An 18,007-nucleotide genomic window follows, 5' to 3' on the forward strand; every position below is an offset into this window, starting at 1 on the left:
TCACCTCTCAGCAGATTACTTTCACTCTACAACACTGTAAGGAAATGTATACATAATGCAGCATAATAAACACATAATAAAGCACATAGTGCTTTAGATTTAGAACAACAGTGTGTAAATGGTATATCAAAGAACTACTATTTTAAAAAGCTTGTTTGTCATCTGATGCAAATGCTTCATTTTAGAATGTGTTTGTGACATTTTGAATGCAGTGTTTCATTTTGAAGGACATATGAGACATTTTGCATTTTGTGTGAGCAGTTGTGGGAATTGTGTGTAGAGTTTTGAAAAAAGGATACATAGTTTTGAAAATGTGTGTAAGCAGTTGGCAAAAACTGTAAATTATTTCTTTTTGTGTCCGTTTTAACCGTGTTTATTGTTGTTTTATGATCGGGGGTCTCGTCAGGGTGTTTTATTTTGAAAATTGACCGGATTCTCTATGCCGTGACTTCCTGCCTGGTTCGATCTGCTCTGTGCTGCTTGATGCCGCTTGCGTCAAAAATAGACCCGCTACCTATTCCTAGCGGAGCAAGGACCTGCTTCTGGGACGCTTCTGGGACGCACTGCGGCTGCATCTGGTGGACTCACAAGCATTGACTCTAATAATAATAACTGCGATTAGCTTCAGCAACCGCGGCTTAGCCGCAACGCGCAGTAGCCGGAGTCAGTGGATTTTAGGGGTTACTCTATGCTGTAAATTTTACTCTCCTATTTTATCTTATTTTTTTCCATTTAACTCTTTTAAATTGTATTTATACAACTTTTTATATTGAAAATGTGTTTCTTTTACATTTTTTCTTGATGCCATTTATGTTATATGTAAAGCAGTTGTTACAAATAAACTTGCCTTTCCTTTACTAATGAGACATGATACGGTTTAGTGAGGTATTTCAAACAGAATGGCCTTGGTTGAAACATTCAAATACATTTTGTTTAAAAGTACTTCAATGTGTTTTTTTCTTCTCTCTTGTTAAGAGCATCTAGTACATACACAATAGGCACAACTCAGGTCAGCTCTACCAACTGAGAATGTATCTCTTTTCATTCAAGCCTCCACTCTTCATTTCTCTGCCTCCTCTTCTCTCTACCTCTCTCTTCTCCAGTTGGTAATTCAAAAAAAGACAGCAGTCGGTATGAACTCAGCGACACTGGGCAAGGTAATTAACTAATTGCTTAGCGTGCAGAGACAGCCACAGTATGTGTGTGTGGGGAGACGGGTGGCATGACAAGTAAAGACAGCAGGACAAAATTGAAACTGAGTGAGAGGCTCGGGAGGGGGGAGGTGATAGAAGAAGCAAGGCAGACAGAAGACAGAGAAGAAAAACGAGAGAGACGGAGAAAATGGGATAAATCAATGATAAAATGTGTCTTGATTTAATTATTAATTTCTTCTCCTTGTCTGTGGCCAGTACCACATTAGAAGGGAGTTCTCTCATTTCAATGTTCCTCATCTCGGATCATTCCAATAATCAACCCTCTGTCTTATTAGTTGTCATTTCTCTTCCTTTGTTTTCCCACCACCTCCCCTATCCTTAAATATCTTACTTTCCTGCTGCCCCTCTTCTCCCTCCCTTCCTCACTCCCTCCTCTCCTCTCCTCTCCTCTCTGTCTCTCCCTCTTTCGCTCTGGGGCAACTGCTGTAGCAGTTGGCAGTGTCAGGTGTGTGCATGTGTGTGTGTGTGTGCGTGTTTCTCTTGCTCTCCAAACCCAATTCAATCCTACTATGAGAGCGAGGGCCCAGATCAAATAAAGCAGAGCGCAGCTATTACAAGAAAACAGAGAAGGGGAAATCCATGCTCTCACGCACACACACACACACACACACACAGAGAAGGGGCGACCTCTCCATTTACTCAGGTTTCTTAACCCTCTCAAGAAAGCAATTGGCACAAAATGTAACAGGTTTCTTACTACAGGAAACTTGAAACTGTAAAGTTTAAATTCATTTCTTGTATGGCTGACATAAAAATTGTGTTAATGCTAACCTTTAGCAGGCTAAAACAAATAATGTATATACTTTTGACCCTTTTTCTGGATAAAGTTTTTTGGTGTTAGCATGCGACCACATTACTGCAGTCTAAAGTCAAACAACAAGGACGGGTTCAGTTTACTTTGTATAAAGCATTTGGACTGAAAACCCTGGTATTTCTAGACATCTAAAGGCTGCTGTGACTCTTTTTTATATGTTATTATAGAGAGCATTGCTGGGTTAATTGGTAATTTGACATCTTTGAGATTACTGTGAGCTGTTGCTGCAGGCTGCACTGAGCCTAGCCATGAGTGTGTGGGAGTCATTTCAGTTTCAAATGAAAAAAATGTTATAAATAAATCTCTGAAAATATAAAGTTAATATAAAGATGTCAGATTTCCCCTGCAAGACAAAAAATAGTTTACTCTCTCTCTTGGCATATATATATATATATCTCACCAACTGTTGTGCAAAGCTAAGCATATTTTGCAAACAAGCCCCATGTTTTATCTGTATTTAAAGTTACAGTCGACCTGCAGTGTAAAAAATTTAATGAGTGGATCAATGTGACGCTTCCAGTTTAGTAATAGCAGACAGAAGGCTGATTTTGTTACTTTATATTTTATATTTCTGCGAATTATGTGTAGAGATCAACTGGACACCTATGAAAGTAATATCTAGTTTTATACTTCATGGGTCTGTTATTTAGTTTTAATAAATTCTAAGGACATTTCCTGGGTGAATGTATGTCATTTGATACAAATTGTAGTGAACATAGGAATTTACTCAAAAGAGAAGGTCATTTTTTGACACACATAACTATTAATTGTTATAAAATTTATTTTTTATACTAATTGTATGCTTGTAAGTTTCACATTTTTGCATGTTTAGCTGACTTACTGTGCATGAATAAAAGACTTATTGGAGTTGGAAGTTTAACAACTGAACACTGTCTCCATTTTTAGTACTCTGCAGTACACGGTTCTTTCCAGGAAACCATAAAGAAATTATGAAGAATTTACAGGCCATTAAAGTAAAGGGTTCCCATTTTCTTTTATAGCTTAACATAGTATTGTGTTAAATATACATTTATGTCATAATTCTTTGCAATTCTAGTTGGGCAAACCCATTACTTTGCAGCAGAGTGCTTACTTACAGTAACATAACATTTTATGCACATGACCAAATCATGTCATCAATAATACAAACTGACATTTGATTTTTCAAAGGTATATATATTTGTCAGTCAAATCAATATTGAAAGAACGTTTTCTGGTTAATATGATGTCTTGTTTTTCGCCTTGCCCTAAACACAAAGTAAAATGGTCTTTTCCCCAAAGTTTTTAAAACATACAAATTAAAATAAAATAAAAAGTTAAATGCCTGTGCTTCCAAACAGCTACAGTAGATTCAACATGGACCTGTATAAGAGTGATTGTTTTTTAGCACACACAAGCAAACAGGAGCCACATTAGCACCAACTTGTCTACTAACATAAGCCTATTCTACTGTTGAACTCACTGTAATAAGTCATGCAGGATAAAACATAAGGCACGTGCCAAACATCTTAACACAAACGTCAAATGTTAGGCGACTGGATTCTGACATTACATCCTCTACAGGCAGCTAAACAAAAATGGATCCATCCCCTCTATAGGTGACTGACAGTCTCTATATGGTTCCCCCATTAACAGCCTTTTTCTGACATGTGTTGATCACCACGACTTGCCGCCCAGCGCCATTATTTGAGCTTCTAGACTGTCAGCCCTCCATCTGCTCATTTCTGAGGCTTTCTGCTTAGAGAAAGGCATCTGTCAACAGTGAATTTACAAAAGAGAGAGGAAGCAGAAAGAAGCTGGGAGTGAAATGTGTAATTTCCATTCAGCAAGACTGATGGGTGAATAAAGGAGGAGACAAGGAGGAGAGAGGGAGGGAAAGACAAGCAGGGAGAGTTTGAATCTTTGTGACTGAGAAAGAAACAGACAATTCAAACAATCAACTTATAAGACTACTTTGTAGTCAGCATTTGTATTTAGTTATGTACTTTTCCTGCATTTATTTGATCTAAATCTTACCTTTCCTTAATTCTTTCTCTCAGAAACTCTAGTTATTTTACACCCCTCCTCGCAACTCCTCTCTGAATTGGTACAAAATTAATTTAATAAACTAATTAGTCTGAACTTCAAAAAATATTTGTATAGTTATAAAGCAAGTCCCCAAGCACAATGAAGTACCTCACAGAAAAATCTAATGATGCTGTTGGTGAGTCAAGTCTAACTGTATATTGCTGAAGGGTAATAAACAAAAAACTGCTTAGTAAAAGGCAGGTATGCTGCAACTGAAACTCAGACGTCAGTTCTCTTTGGGTCTTATGATTTTTCGCACTAATTACAGCTTTTCAAAATTTGTAAGACACATTTCTTGAAACCTTCATCCATTTTCTCTAAACTTTAAACACATAACCTAATGTTTAAAATACATTCACAAAACCCCTGACTCTTGTGGCATTATCAAACAATCGCCTCAAAACCATGTAATCTGTACTCAAAATCAAACACTGCTTTCAAAACATAAACACAGCTAGTCAATACATAAAACACTACAGAGCATTCTTTAGACACTACATCAAAAAAACTGAGAACACAGCATCCAGAGCATGTAGTTACAAAAAATGTTTTTTGCACATAGGAAACACATTTTCAAATTTTAAAAAAGTATAGTAATCACAACTTAGTACAGTAAATATATAGCATATTTTAAGTACTACGAGTATTACAGGATTGAATATCTGTATATTCAGCACTTGCATAACAATACAGTACTGTAAGCCCAAAGAACAAAGAAAACTCTAAATGAAAAGCCTATTACACTCAAAATCGTTGTGCAGCCGCAAAATCAAAGTCAAGGAGAGAGTCATTCTGCCTCACCATCACTTCTTTGTGCTGGGTCCAGCCATAGGACTTCGTCCACATCACATGCAACCTTGTCCCTTGCTAAGCAAAGGAGAAAAAAACCTTCAGGTGTGCTGGATGCAGCCTTACAGCCTTGTGTTTAACTTGTGCCTCATTCATTTACCGTTTTGCAACACAAGTGCATCACAGTGCAAAATGTGTTTTAGTTAGTGAGAATGTATTTAGAGTTTTGCAAAAAGAGTCTTAACTACCTGAACCTGTTCAAGGTTTTGCCAAAAGACTGACTGATTTGACAAATGGATTTAGGCCACTGAGCATTTGGTTCTGAGAATGGGGTTTAGTGTTTTAGCAATTGTGAAAAACTGTAAACTTCTGAATGTCTGTAGTTTCATTGAAATTGGTACAAAAACACAGTCTGTACTTTGTTTGTGTTTATATGTAATCTCTTTCCCTTCCTTCCTGTCTTGAAATACATCTATAAAAACAACAACCCATCTGAGACAGTAGGAACAGTGAGCAGCAGGAGGAGAGGAGAGGAGAGGAGAGGGATGTGTTCAATGAGACGAAAGGCAGGGATTGGCTTTCTCACTGTTCTCAGTAAGCCCTTCTATTCACTCTGCTCATGAGAGAATGTAGCTTCAACACACAGCTAGTGAGACCAAGATAAAGGACTGACGGAGGGGCTTCAATAGATACATTTGAGGGTGAGGATACAGAAAGGAGGAAAAGAGGAGGGAGGGTCTGTGGAGGGAGAGGAGACTGTAAAATTGAACTGAGAGACATCGAAAATCAAAAATACAGGGGATCACACAAGATAATAATTTTTTCTTTTTCAGATTTATTCATGACAGGACAGACAGGAAATGTGGGAGAGACAGAGGATGACATGCAGTAAAGGGCTGCAGGTCAGACTCGAACCTGGGCCACAGCGATAAGGACTTTAAAGATGGGGCACGCAAGATAATTAAAGGTGAATTTTTTCTGACTTTTCTCACACTTCTGCTTTTTCTCTTGTTAACTACTGGACACTTTGCCCCCCTATTCAGGCTTTTAAGCGAAAAGGTTTGAGATGCTGACCATGTAATGGAAATGTCACCGGATTTCAGTCAGGACCCTTTGTTGAAAGTAGGGCTGAACGAAAATAATCTAATTGCTTTTGTTTTTTACCAATATTGCAATTTAATATGCGATTCATTTTTAAGCTCTTTACCTTCTGTATTATTCAAAATGGACATGCAGTAAATCAGTGTGTAGTATGACCAACACAATAGATAGATAGAACTACACTGTTCTTTCTTGTGGGTCAGGCCTGTGTTATGATGAATGGAATTTTTATTATGAGCAATGGTGGAGAAGATATATCAAATTATAATATTATGAGAAAGATAATTTGAGTAAAGTCATGGCATTAAATAATATGAGAGGTCGGCCTACCTACAGACCACAAGAAAAAACACAGTTCACCACAGTAAGTGTTCAATACAAAACCCACAGTTCAACCAGAAATTAATGCGTCCTTATCTCCAGTCCATCTTTTTATATCCCAGTAAGCAAACAAAAAATAATCAGTTTGAGGTTCAATTCAAAAGTTGGCCAACGAAAATAAAATAGTGTCGCCTCTCGTGTTTAATAGACAAGCTTAGTAACTCTGGACAACACCAGAGTTCCCCCCTCCTCCCCCCACAGCCTTAGTTGACAATCAGGTCATTCCCTGTTACCCATCTACTATCTGCTTTAAAGCCATCAGACAACCGCAATTTCCCCACTGTGGGACAAATAAAGGTTTTTATTTAAGGTTATCTTCTTATCTAATTTGTGAAGAGAGGTCGCAATTACAAGTTGATTTGTTATATGGGGTCCAATGCCAAAAAGGTTGGGAACCACTAGTCTAGTGCATTGATGTAATTAAATAAAAACACATAATTGTTATTATTATCAACAGAAGAAAAACTACATTTTGCTGTAAGTCGGCTGCTAGCTTAGGTCGCTTTCACACCTGTAGTTCAGCTCATCTGGCCCAAGTTGGTTTACTCCTGGTCCGTTTTGCGTTCTTGCTGTTTTTTTGCTAATAAACCAGGATGTGTAAGCATGAAGTTATATGGACTGACAGGTAACAGATTCTTCATCATGCATGACCAGCACTACATGCATGGGAAAAAGCTAATTCTGGTGACTGACAGCAACACTTTACCGCATCTCATGTTTTTACCTCATCTCGTGTCACTTGAAGACTCTCACGGAAAAATTATCAATCATGAGCATCATTAGTCAAGACAGAAACTGGAGCTCAATGAATAATGAGGACAAGCTGAAAAAGAATAGTTATTCTGTGGTCACTGCGCTTTCACTGGCTTTTTAACTAAAAATGCTGAAATTCATGAAGTAGAACAAAAGCAAAAACCATCAAGTTTTAACTCCTTTTTGCTTTATCAACAGTTCCCAGTCAGATGGGTTTAAAAGCTTTTGAAATCACGCTAATATCACATAACATAAAACTCCATGTTTCTTCCACTTTGGTGTCCAAACTAATTTGACCAAAAGGACAAATGCACCAGAGTTTGCTCGAATACAAGCAAACACATCATGTGGACAAGACCTTTACTCCATCACACTTCCATCCTACCTGAGCAGAGGAGGCAGAGCTACTTTGGCGGAGTAGGTGAAGCCTGCTGCTCAGTTGAGAGCTGACAACCGATTGGAGCTGCAGTTCCTGGTGCGAAGTCTGGATCTCTCCACCAATGGGAGGGAAGCGTTCCTGGTGCCTGTGCTGTCTGTCCACGTCTGTCTGTCTGTAGGTGCTTTCACCATTCCCTACAGGGAAACACAGATAAAACATTTACACCATTTTCAAATTGTTCCTTGCTACACATCATCATCATTCTACACATCAGCAGGAAATCTTATCTTTCCTGATATGATTATTGCTTGTTCTATCTCAATTATCACTGCATAATAACCAAATTCACTGCTATGTAATTACACTGCTATGTAATTACAATCATCAGCTTAACCTTCAGTCAAGTCTTATTTTTCACAAAACGATTTGCGTTCGGTTTAAATGGCAGTTGTGCAGAACAGTGGAGCATGAAGAAAAGTCATAGTGACTATTCTGACAGGTAGGGACGACTAATTTGCTCACTTGAGCACGAATGTATCGATTTTTATTAAGTTATCTCTTCAAAGTCAGCAAGACAATTAATTAATCTTTGGTGAAAAGAAAAAACATAAAATATAACAACATAAACAACACATATAGAAACAACACTGGTGTGGTGTTATTTGCAGTATTTTGTTGCTATAACAACACACCAAAACACTCCTCTATAATGGTAATGTGTGTAAATATTAATATGGGCAACCTATTGACTTTGGATGCATATTGATTGCCACTGCAGTCCCAGACAAGATTGACAGAGCCCTATGTTGAACCCTAAAAGGCAGTAGTAGCTGTTCCTTCATAAAGATCCAAATTTGTGTCTGCTATGTGCATCTGTAAATGTCTGTGCTTGTGATTTTACACACTGGCTATCACTGTCTGTCTCTGTGGATGTCTGTCTCCCTCTCTCTCCCTCTCTCTCCCTCTCGCTCCCTCTCTCAGGAGTTTTCAGAACAAACACCAGTGCTATTTATACATTGACGCCCCATCGGCATGGCAACCACGCTTTGTTTACCCGCATGAGACACTGGTTTGAGGCATATGTCCTTTTTTTTAATAAAAACATAGTTATTTGGAGGCATTTAGTTCTCTTTCATGAGCTTGGCTCGCTTTCTGGTGAGGACAATGTTTCACTTTGACCAAATGCCTCTGGTAAACTGAGAGCTATTATGGTGAAATGGAAAGTCGGTAATAACTAGTATTTCTGTGGAAACAAAATTCCATTTGTTTGTTGGTTTTCTTGTTGTTGGGGTCATAGCCTGACAGAGTTGTTGTTAAAATCTTTAAATAATTTTACGCTACAAATGGTGAGTGCTTTTTCTTTTAAATCACTGGTAAACAGTCACAAAACATGTGACTAAATACACACTGATTCAATACAGTGTGTTAAAGCCCATGAAGTCCTATAGGTCAAATACTTACAGATCCAGCACTGCCAAAACTTCTGTTTACAACTACTGTGCAAAGCACTTAATCTCAAACTACTCCTGGGGCACGCCACATTGTATCATGTATCATCCAGGTGTGAATCTAACTTTACGATCATGTTGAAGTGTTCCTGAAAAGGAGCATGTGAAGCTTCCCTTCCCTAAATGTGGTAAAGTGCATAATTTGATGCACCAGTACAGAGAAAAATGCTTGGTGCACCGATCCCGCGCACTCTTCTCATGTACAGTAAACCTGGAGGCTGTTACCACGGCAACAAAGACATGTCCCAAGGTCATGGGGCGGAGCTGAGCACTAAGTTGAACCCTGAAACAAGGCATCGCCTTGGCAACATAAAATCAGGTCAGTTGATCATGTGACAACTAGGCCCCGGGGACAGAAACAGATACTAAAGCACACATCTTCTTGTTTGTACTAAGTTGACATTCTAAAAACATACACACACAGGAGCATGCAGGCACGTGAAACCTGTAAGACAACTGGTACAGACATGTAAATACAACAGTATTTAGAGTCACATACACTCACCCACAACTAGAGAAACACTTCCACAAGCAAAGACACAAACAAACACCAGTCCAAGATGAAAACATTGATAATTCAGCACATGATCTGCTTCATACTCCCTGACTTGTGACTGTCATGTTATTTAATTCTATATGAATTCAAATTGCACAATTAGAGTAGCTGTAGCTCAACACATGCTCCACATTACAAACAACAATACAGAACATTATAAAACACTACAATGCTGTTTGCACTAAAAGCTGGGCATCAGGAACTATCTGAAGAACAAAGCAGAAGAATAAGTAAACAAGATTACAAATATGACCAGACATCCAATGCCAGCTTTCTTTACATGACAGATTTTCTATTTACACAATGGCTTAAAAACATTTTACTGAAGTAACTTTCTGTACTATTAGCACAGATTAACAGCCTAATTATCATAGTAAACATACAGTACCTGACTCTTAACCGCCAGTCCTGTGAAACTGCATTTACCTACTGTAAAATTTGTGGAAAATGAATGTAACAATATGATCTGTTCATCAATCACTGAATATGCGTAACTTTGAGAGCTGATGTGGAGGGGCTAATAGTGGAGCAACCAGACTAACATGACAGCAACAGCCTACATAGAAATGTGTACAAATGTGTAGAGAGCTAGAAAACACTCAACTCAGAAATGCTGAAACAATTACACACAACACTGACTATCAACACCTATTTTTTATCAAATTCAGAGTTGGAATCAATGCGGGGAAAGAGTGTTCACCTGGATTCACTTATCTGTTTCATGGAAAAGAGTAGCCTGAATATTGTGAACAGTGTACACAGGTTTGTAAATACATAAACACACACACACACACACAAACACAACTGAAAGCTTCTCCTCCTAATCAGCAACCTAGAATTCTGTTCCCTGTCTGTCGCACAACACACTCAATAATACCGCCTGAATGTGTGTGTGTGTGTGTGTGGGTGGGTGTGGATGTGAACATCTCCATGTACACCTATGAAACTATGCCCTGCCCCCTTTCAGTTTGCTTTTTTATTGGTCCCCTGCTTGCTGTCCCTCTGTCGCACACAGGGCTGGATCATACACACATGCACGCACACACACATTACACGTGCACACTCAGGGACACAGCAAGAATAGCCCTGGAGAATGCTAGTATTAAGCCATAGGTGGGGTGTGCGTGCATGTGTGTGTTTGTGTGTGCGTGTGTGTATTGAGGAGCAGAGCAGTATTTCTTGCAGCATTACACCCTGACCTAGCTTGTCTGGCTAATGCTTCTGTTAGCGAAAACATCCACACCTTTTAGACATAGAGGAACACAAGAAACTCAATTCTATAGGTTGCCTATTTAGAGCAGGTTGTATTATGTTTTTCATTGTTTTCTTTTACAGTTTTACCAACACATCTCTGTCACATTTTCTGTCACATCAGCTTGTTCATGTGATTAAATTAATTTAAAACTTTTTCAGGAGGCTAGGAGGGCACTTCATGCTCCCTTGCAGGCTTGTTTGGCTCCACAAGCCTGTCTTTCCTTATGCTGCCTTTGTTCTTTATTTGTATCTTTGTATGTAGATGAAGAACAAATGAATAAACTGTTGAATAAAAGGAATGGACCAAGTGCACCAGAAGGCAACAGGCCTCCGAATGGAATACCACTAAAACTGACTTTTACTTGGCTATTCTGCAAAAGATACACTGCAACAAACAAGCAGGAAAACAGGAAAGTGCAGCGTTGCAAAGTTCTTGGATTGCACTGCAGGCTCTGGGCTCACTGGCTGCACACAACAAGACCAGCAACTAAGGGGCCAACAATTGGCTGGTTAGCTGAGCACAGCCCAGTCTGCACCAGCCTACATCCCTTCATGTATGAGAAGGGGTATAATTAGGACCCAAGTGATCAGAGACCTACAAAAGACATGTGCGAGCTTGAAGCATTTCTTTCAGATAAACAGACAGTTTGTATTAAACACTCATTCATACCTGCATGAATTTAAGACTCTCCATAAAGCACAAAGTAAACTAGTCCGAATAAATTACATTACATAGAAACTATTTACACACATGAGCCGGAAATAGACATTTGCATGTCCAACAATGTGTCGCAGATCAAGATTAAAAGGTGTGAAATAAAATTCTGACTATCAGCATAGGATGAGAAAAAATATTTACTGAACTAAATTACTTTGATATTACAAAATATAACAAAATATTATAACATATAAATTTTTATAAAATTTGCACTACACACAATTCCAATAATACTCGATATCGGCATATTTATTTCCATGTGTTCAGGTTTGTTGCAGACTCATGTTCAAATATCCCAACTCATTATTATCTACATTAATTATATGTAACTGCTTTGGCAATACTGTTGAATTATTCTGCACGTAAAGCTCAATGAAATGAAAGTGAGAAAAGCAGTGAGAGGGAGAAAAAGAATAAAGAGGAACAACACATACAATGACAGAAACATGAACTACCTCTTGGTTATGCAACTCACTCACTAACCCTCAGCACTATCACTGCAGGTCAAGGTTCAGTACACTTAAAAGCGTCCCAAATGTGCTTCTGTGTACCTGATGATCACGCTTTTCCCTGCTGACACGTCTCCACTACAGTATGCATATATGCACAATGCAACCGCAGAGACAGCACAGATACTGTAGTGGTGCAGCTAAAATAGACGGTGACATTTTCATCTTCATTCTCTGTACATGTACAGAGATAAATGAAGATGAAAACACTCATGCACATATTTTGACAGCACACACACAGTATTGAGACATCATCGGGAGCCTGCTGTCAAGGAAAAAAGCTCGAGAGGTTTAGTTTGAAAGCACTTGCTGAAGCTCTCACTCCCCTTTATTAGGGCTTCACAGGTGGGGACATTAACTGAGTCTCTCCTTATGTCATTAAACCTCTTATGAAATAATAACAGCTGTTTAATGCCATGGTGTGATCACATTACTTTACACAGGAATGTACAAGGTCAACTTGATGACACACTATCAAGGCTGTATTTGTCACACAGCAAGCTTTTTCTCTTTAGTAAAACTTTAAAAAATAAAGTTCAGTACAGAGAAAAAAGTTACAGTGTAAGTTGAAGTGCATCTCTTCAGTTCAGATCAGTGTTGGTGTTGTAAATCCCCAGAAAGAAAATATTTTCAGCAGCTCCGCCGTTAAATCAGAAGATTTTAATGTAGACAAGGTCTCACATTCTTCTCTCCTTTTCTTCTCTCCGCTTGTATTTTTATCTGTTCTCCTTTCCTCATCTCTCCACTCTTAATACTAGCATTCTCCAGGGCAACACATCACAACATAACAACATCACCATGACACGTGACAGATACATGAGCAAGGGGGAATAAAATACAGAGCAGAGCTCACACACACACACACACACACACATACACTCTCCTCACTGTGTGCTGCAGAGAAGAAAAGTGTGTGAAAGAGATAAAAAATATATATAACGAAAGAAGCCAGAAAAGAAATGTGTAAGCAAGAGAAACAGAAATTCCTCGGTTACTCTTCCGTATGTGTGCGTGTATTTACCTGTGAACACACACGAGTGTGGGGAGCTACCATGTGTAAGTGAGACTGACAGAGTGTGCGAACGCGGAACATCAGAGCACAAGCTGCCACCTGAGGGAATTACTCAGCATCCCTCAGTCGAGCTGCGTTAGTGCAGAGGGCCTGGAGACGCAGAAGTCGCAGGGAGCCCGGCTTTGATCGGCCCCCTTAGATCCCAACACTGGGATAAGGGGAATATGCTGGAAGGGGGGCCTGCAGGGAACAAACACACAGAGTCTTCAAAGATGTACACATGCGCACACACAAATTGGGGTATTCAACTTACAGTTTTCCAAACATTCAAAAGACCTATATGCTGCCCACGCACGCATAGTAATAATCTCCCGATTCTGATCCTTTAACTCCCTCTCTCACTCAAATACTACACACAAAATCCAGAAAACACTTATATGGAGAGCTCTCAATGTCATCTGTCCTTCACCAAAATACACATACTTTCGAGCACACCATCATGTGCACCAAACTCCCCTCAAAAAGAATGACCCAACCAATACTTAAAAATAAATATTGAAATGTTTAAAATATAAAATGTTTTATGCGACAGGCATAACCAATAGTAACTGACAGTGTAGCAGACAGTACGAATAATGGCCGGATTACGGATGTTCTACCGCCGTATTAGACAAGGGGATACAAGTTGTTACGGTAAGAGCAGGTTTCATGAGACCTCATTGTACTCCTTGACACAAACGTTTAGTCTCACTTGCCCCCACAATTTCGTTCCTGTCAGAGTGGACTGAATGACGAGTCAACCTCTACTCTTTTACTTGTCTGTCGTGCTTTTAACTGCGGCGAGAGAGCTGTTTCTTCTTGATGGCTTGCTCGCTTATGTAAGGCAAAGTTAAGGCTCAACTTTCAGGTGGCACCAACCAGAAAAGTGATACCAATGTCAAAGTCAAAGCGAAACCATATCAATATATTTTTGGATCAGAGATGGGCTAATCTCAAAATTGCCTTTACCAATTAAACTCAAATTAAACTCAAAGACTACAAACAAAAACAGGATTAAAAATGCTTCTTTGTTTAAAGGTAAAGCTAATTTCTTAGACAGCACAAAGAGAGTGATAGGGAAGATCAGATGAAGCTCTGTTTAGCAGTATGCCTGGCCCAAAACCCAAATTTCAGAAGAACATGTCATGTACCACAGGACACTGATGCAAAACAACTCTAAAACACACCGTATTTGCATGTTAGCTTGACTGAGTGGTGATTGCTAGAAATTGGGTCAAACTAAGCTATTGGCTAAAAGATTGACTTTGAAGAGGGAAATGCAAATATCTCATAATAAAGACCTGAAGGAAATACCTTGAATCTTCTTGTTTTTTAATTGCTGGCTTCTCCTTCACTTCAGTTTAAGTTGTTTTGTAAATGGTGGGAGAAGAATGAACATTAAAAAAATGAAACATTAGGAATAAGCAAAACAAAGAAAAAACGGTAACACTTTCTATGAAGGTCATCGCTATAATGACTTATACATATATTTATAACACGATATAATGCGTCCATAAGACATTATAACAGTTGTTATAATCACTTACAAACATGCATTAGGCGCTATAGCATAAACGTTTTGTGAAGTGGTTGTCTTTAATTGTTCACTGCATCTGTTAGGGCCTGTCCACAGGCTCGCCATTGATGGTTCAGGCGGCCTGAAGCACACGCCAGAAGAGTGTGTACATGGCAGGGAGTATATAGGGTGTGCTGACATTGTGCTGACACTTGCATACACTAGTTAGGACACTAGTTAGGAAAGCTCTTTGTGGCTATTTTAACACAATTTCATTAGTTTTCATAAAAAAACTGTTTGAAACTGTGAAAGTTCTGATAAAGACAATGATTTGAGCTTTTGTGAAAATATTTATCATATATCTGTAATGCACCAAATACTTTCATATCCCTCTATGGGCACTACGGTGAGTTGACTTTAAGAAGATAATAGTTATTATGGGGTTCACAGCATGACCTTTGGAAGTCACCAGCATACGTCATGAAACACCACAGTGGTGGCAGGTTCCTGCTGGCAGCACAGGTGCTCACATGCACACACCGAACACACAATAAACACATACACACACGCACACTTGGCCAGAACACTTCAGATACCCCCCTGCCAACCCCACTGATGTAAATAACCACACACATAAAGATGCACACACACACACACAAACACACACAGAGTGCAGGTACTCACACTGCCCTACCAGCTGTCCCTTGAGATCCTGCTACAAGGTCTGATGACCAAGACAGAGAGGACAAAGGCACAGAGAGACTACAAGAAAGAAGACTGAGCAGACGGCAACACTGACAGGTGTGTGTACTGTAGGTGTGTGTGTCTGTGTGTCAGGTCATGGCTCACTTCCAACATGCTGTCCTGCCCTTAACCCAAATAAAGTATGATTATCTTTGTTTAACCTTGACTGCTAGTGCTGTGTGTATATTTATGTGCATATGTGTGTGTGTGTGCATATGTGTGTGTGTGTGTGTGTGTGTGTGTGTGTGTGTTGTGTTTGGATAGCATACCCTTGGACAAAGCATGAACGCAACAGAGGTGCTAATTTGAATCTGCACAATCATCCAAAATCAAGCCCGTGGTGAAAAAACATAACAACACTTGCTCCTTAAGAAATCTGAAACTATATTAGCTTAGAGAGTAATATGACATTTCAGGTCAGCAGTATTTGGTTTTTGTGACTTTAGGTTACGTCATTGTCACGTCACGTCGGCAACGTGACACATCATGAAATGTTGTTATCTCTCACTCCTACCACAGAATGACAATCAGTTATATAACCAAGGTCTCAGGGTCAGAGCAGCTAACACAGCATGGCCACACCCTGCCTGGCTGTTAGTATTCCATAGTGAGCTACAATGTCAATACTTGAAATGTTGGAGATGTACAGCACTGCTGTCCTGGCTCTAGCGGCCAGGTTTAAATACGTCTAGTGTGACCTCTCCTCCCCCTTTAGTTACACACAAAAGAACCATGTGAAAATGAAAATTGTAGATTGAAGATTGTAGTAAAAGATAACAAATAGTAATAAACTAATTAATAAGGTGGATACAATTTTCCCATGACTAGTGTCTACAAGGAAGCTAATGAACAAATGCTTTGTTTATATGTCATGCAAGGGAAGACAGAGTAAGAGCAAGTTCCCTCCCACAACCTAGCCAAACCACACGTAATATTTGAACATTTTCTAAGTGCATTGTGTATTCGCATCAAACTGTATCTTGAAAAGGCACTACCTGTCCTCTTTCAGTGTTTCTAATGTTGGCGAGGGAACCTATGGCTCAAATGCTTCCAGGGTGTTGTGCCTGCCTTGAGGCGAAAATGGTAACCACTGAGACACGGTATCACTCTCAAATAAAAAGATCTAATTCAAAATATGTTATGCACTTTTGCTAGTGATCTTTAAGGTCTATCACATAATATAACATACTGCTCCAGACAAAGAGGGGAGCCATGCTGACGCATGCTATGAGCTATGTATTATAGATTTACGCATTATAGATACTAGCCACAGAGATGGGCACCATGGGGTTACAAACTGCTAAAAGGTCATACTGGTATTACATTGTTGAAGGATCCAATAATATGTGCAGTCACTCACTCACACACACACACACACACACACACACACACACACACACACACACACACACACACACACGTGCACACACACACACATTATTTCATAGTAATTGTACTTAGCTGCTGATGACCCCAACTAAATACATTGTAGGACTTTTCTTATCCATCCTATCTCAAAGCAGAAGTCTGTATTTTAGTATAAGGGCATAAGAATGTTTCCATACCCTTAAAATTCACAGAATTCATTTAAATATCATATTCTAACTCTTATACTCTTTCACTCTTCACAAAATCTGAGAAAACAAATGTCAGCTTAACAAACAGAGTTCAGTCCAATGAATCACTCAACAAAGCGTTGTAACCCAAAAGTTGAAATGAGGATGGCGCAGTGACTGATTCTGCCTTTTTATGTAGAAGAAAAGACATTGGAAATTACACACACACACACGCACACACACACAGGTACTCTGGTCAGGGAGTTCTAAGTGAAATCTCTTCTGACACATACTGTACAAAAACCCTCTCTCACACTCACAGATTAACATGGATACACACACTTGTGCGCGCACACACAGACACACACAGACACAGAGGAGTGCCCTGAGTGTCTATACATGATTAAAAGACTGAAAGTGGGGCAGGCGCAGTTCTAGCTCTGTGAAATTACTGCAGTTCTTTTCAGCCCACACACACACACACACACACACACACACACACACACACACACACACACACACACACACACACACACACACACACACACACACACACTCCTATCTGACAAGCTCTATGTCCAGAAAGTGTGCAAGGCTACACACACACACACACACACACACACACACTCACACGTCCCCAACAGTCATAGCATTGGTTCAATAATTGAGTGATTCCCCAATGAAGCAGCAGGGGAGAGGGGAGCACAAGACCCAACCAAGAGATGATATATTGTTTTAAATATCAGCCACTCCCTTCCATTCATCCACCAGCTGAGTTAATGTTTTCCTGGTGTTTTGCACTTGACAGGATGATTGACATTATTATTTTATGAATACATTCTATAACACTTCCAATATTACGTTCCTCACCACAGACGGAAAAGAAGAAACACTCATGTTGCACAAAATATGTCCATGAAATCTTTGTAAATTGCATGTGCTACATCAGCTTAATTTAAAGTAGTTAGCTGTGAATAGAATCTGGTGTCACTGTACAGTAATGCATATTTCAAAAGTAGCTTACACACAACTTTTCAGCTGAGCACAAATTAAAGGATCAATTCAAAAGGATAAAAAAAATACCCCCAGGGAATTGA

The 18,007-nt window shown here is 39.3% G+C and overlaps 1 protein-coding gene across 2 annotated transcripts in view; it reads right to left on the reverse strand.

Moving 5' to 3' along the window:
• Positions 1-18,007, reverse strand: part of atxn1a (ataxin 1a) — a 93,314-nt gene that overhangs the window by 59,176 nt on the left and 16,131 nt on the right. Inside the window, exons 2-3 of one of the 2 annotated variants that reach the window (XM_038725608.1) lie at positions 13,065-13,295; positions 7,505-7,692 (exon numbers count right to left, since the gene is read on the reverse strand). The gene's annotated coding sequence lies outside the window, so the exon portion shown is untranslated. The remainder of the gene's footprint in view (positions 1-7,504; positions 7,693-13,064; positions 13,296-18,007) is intronic. The other variant, XM_038725607.1, reaches the window with a different exon arrangement.

The sequence above is a fragment of the Micropterus salmoides genome, unplaced genomic scaffold (genome assembly GCF_014851395.1).
Source record: "Micropterus salmoides isolate LMB-PRFRI ecotype aquatic unplaced genomic scaffold, ASM1485139v1 Ms_hic_scaffold_17, whole genome shotgun sequence".
Taxonomy (NCBI): domain Eukaryota; kingdom Metazoa; phylum Chordata; class Actinopteri; order Centrarchiformes; family Centrarchidae; genus Micropterus; species Micropterus salmoides.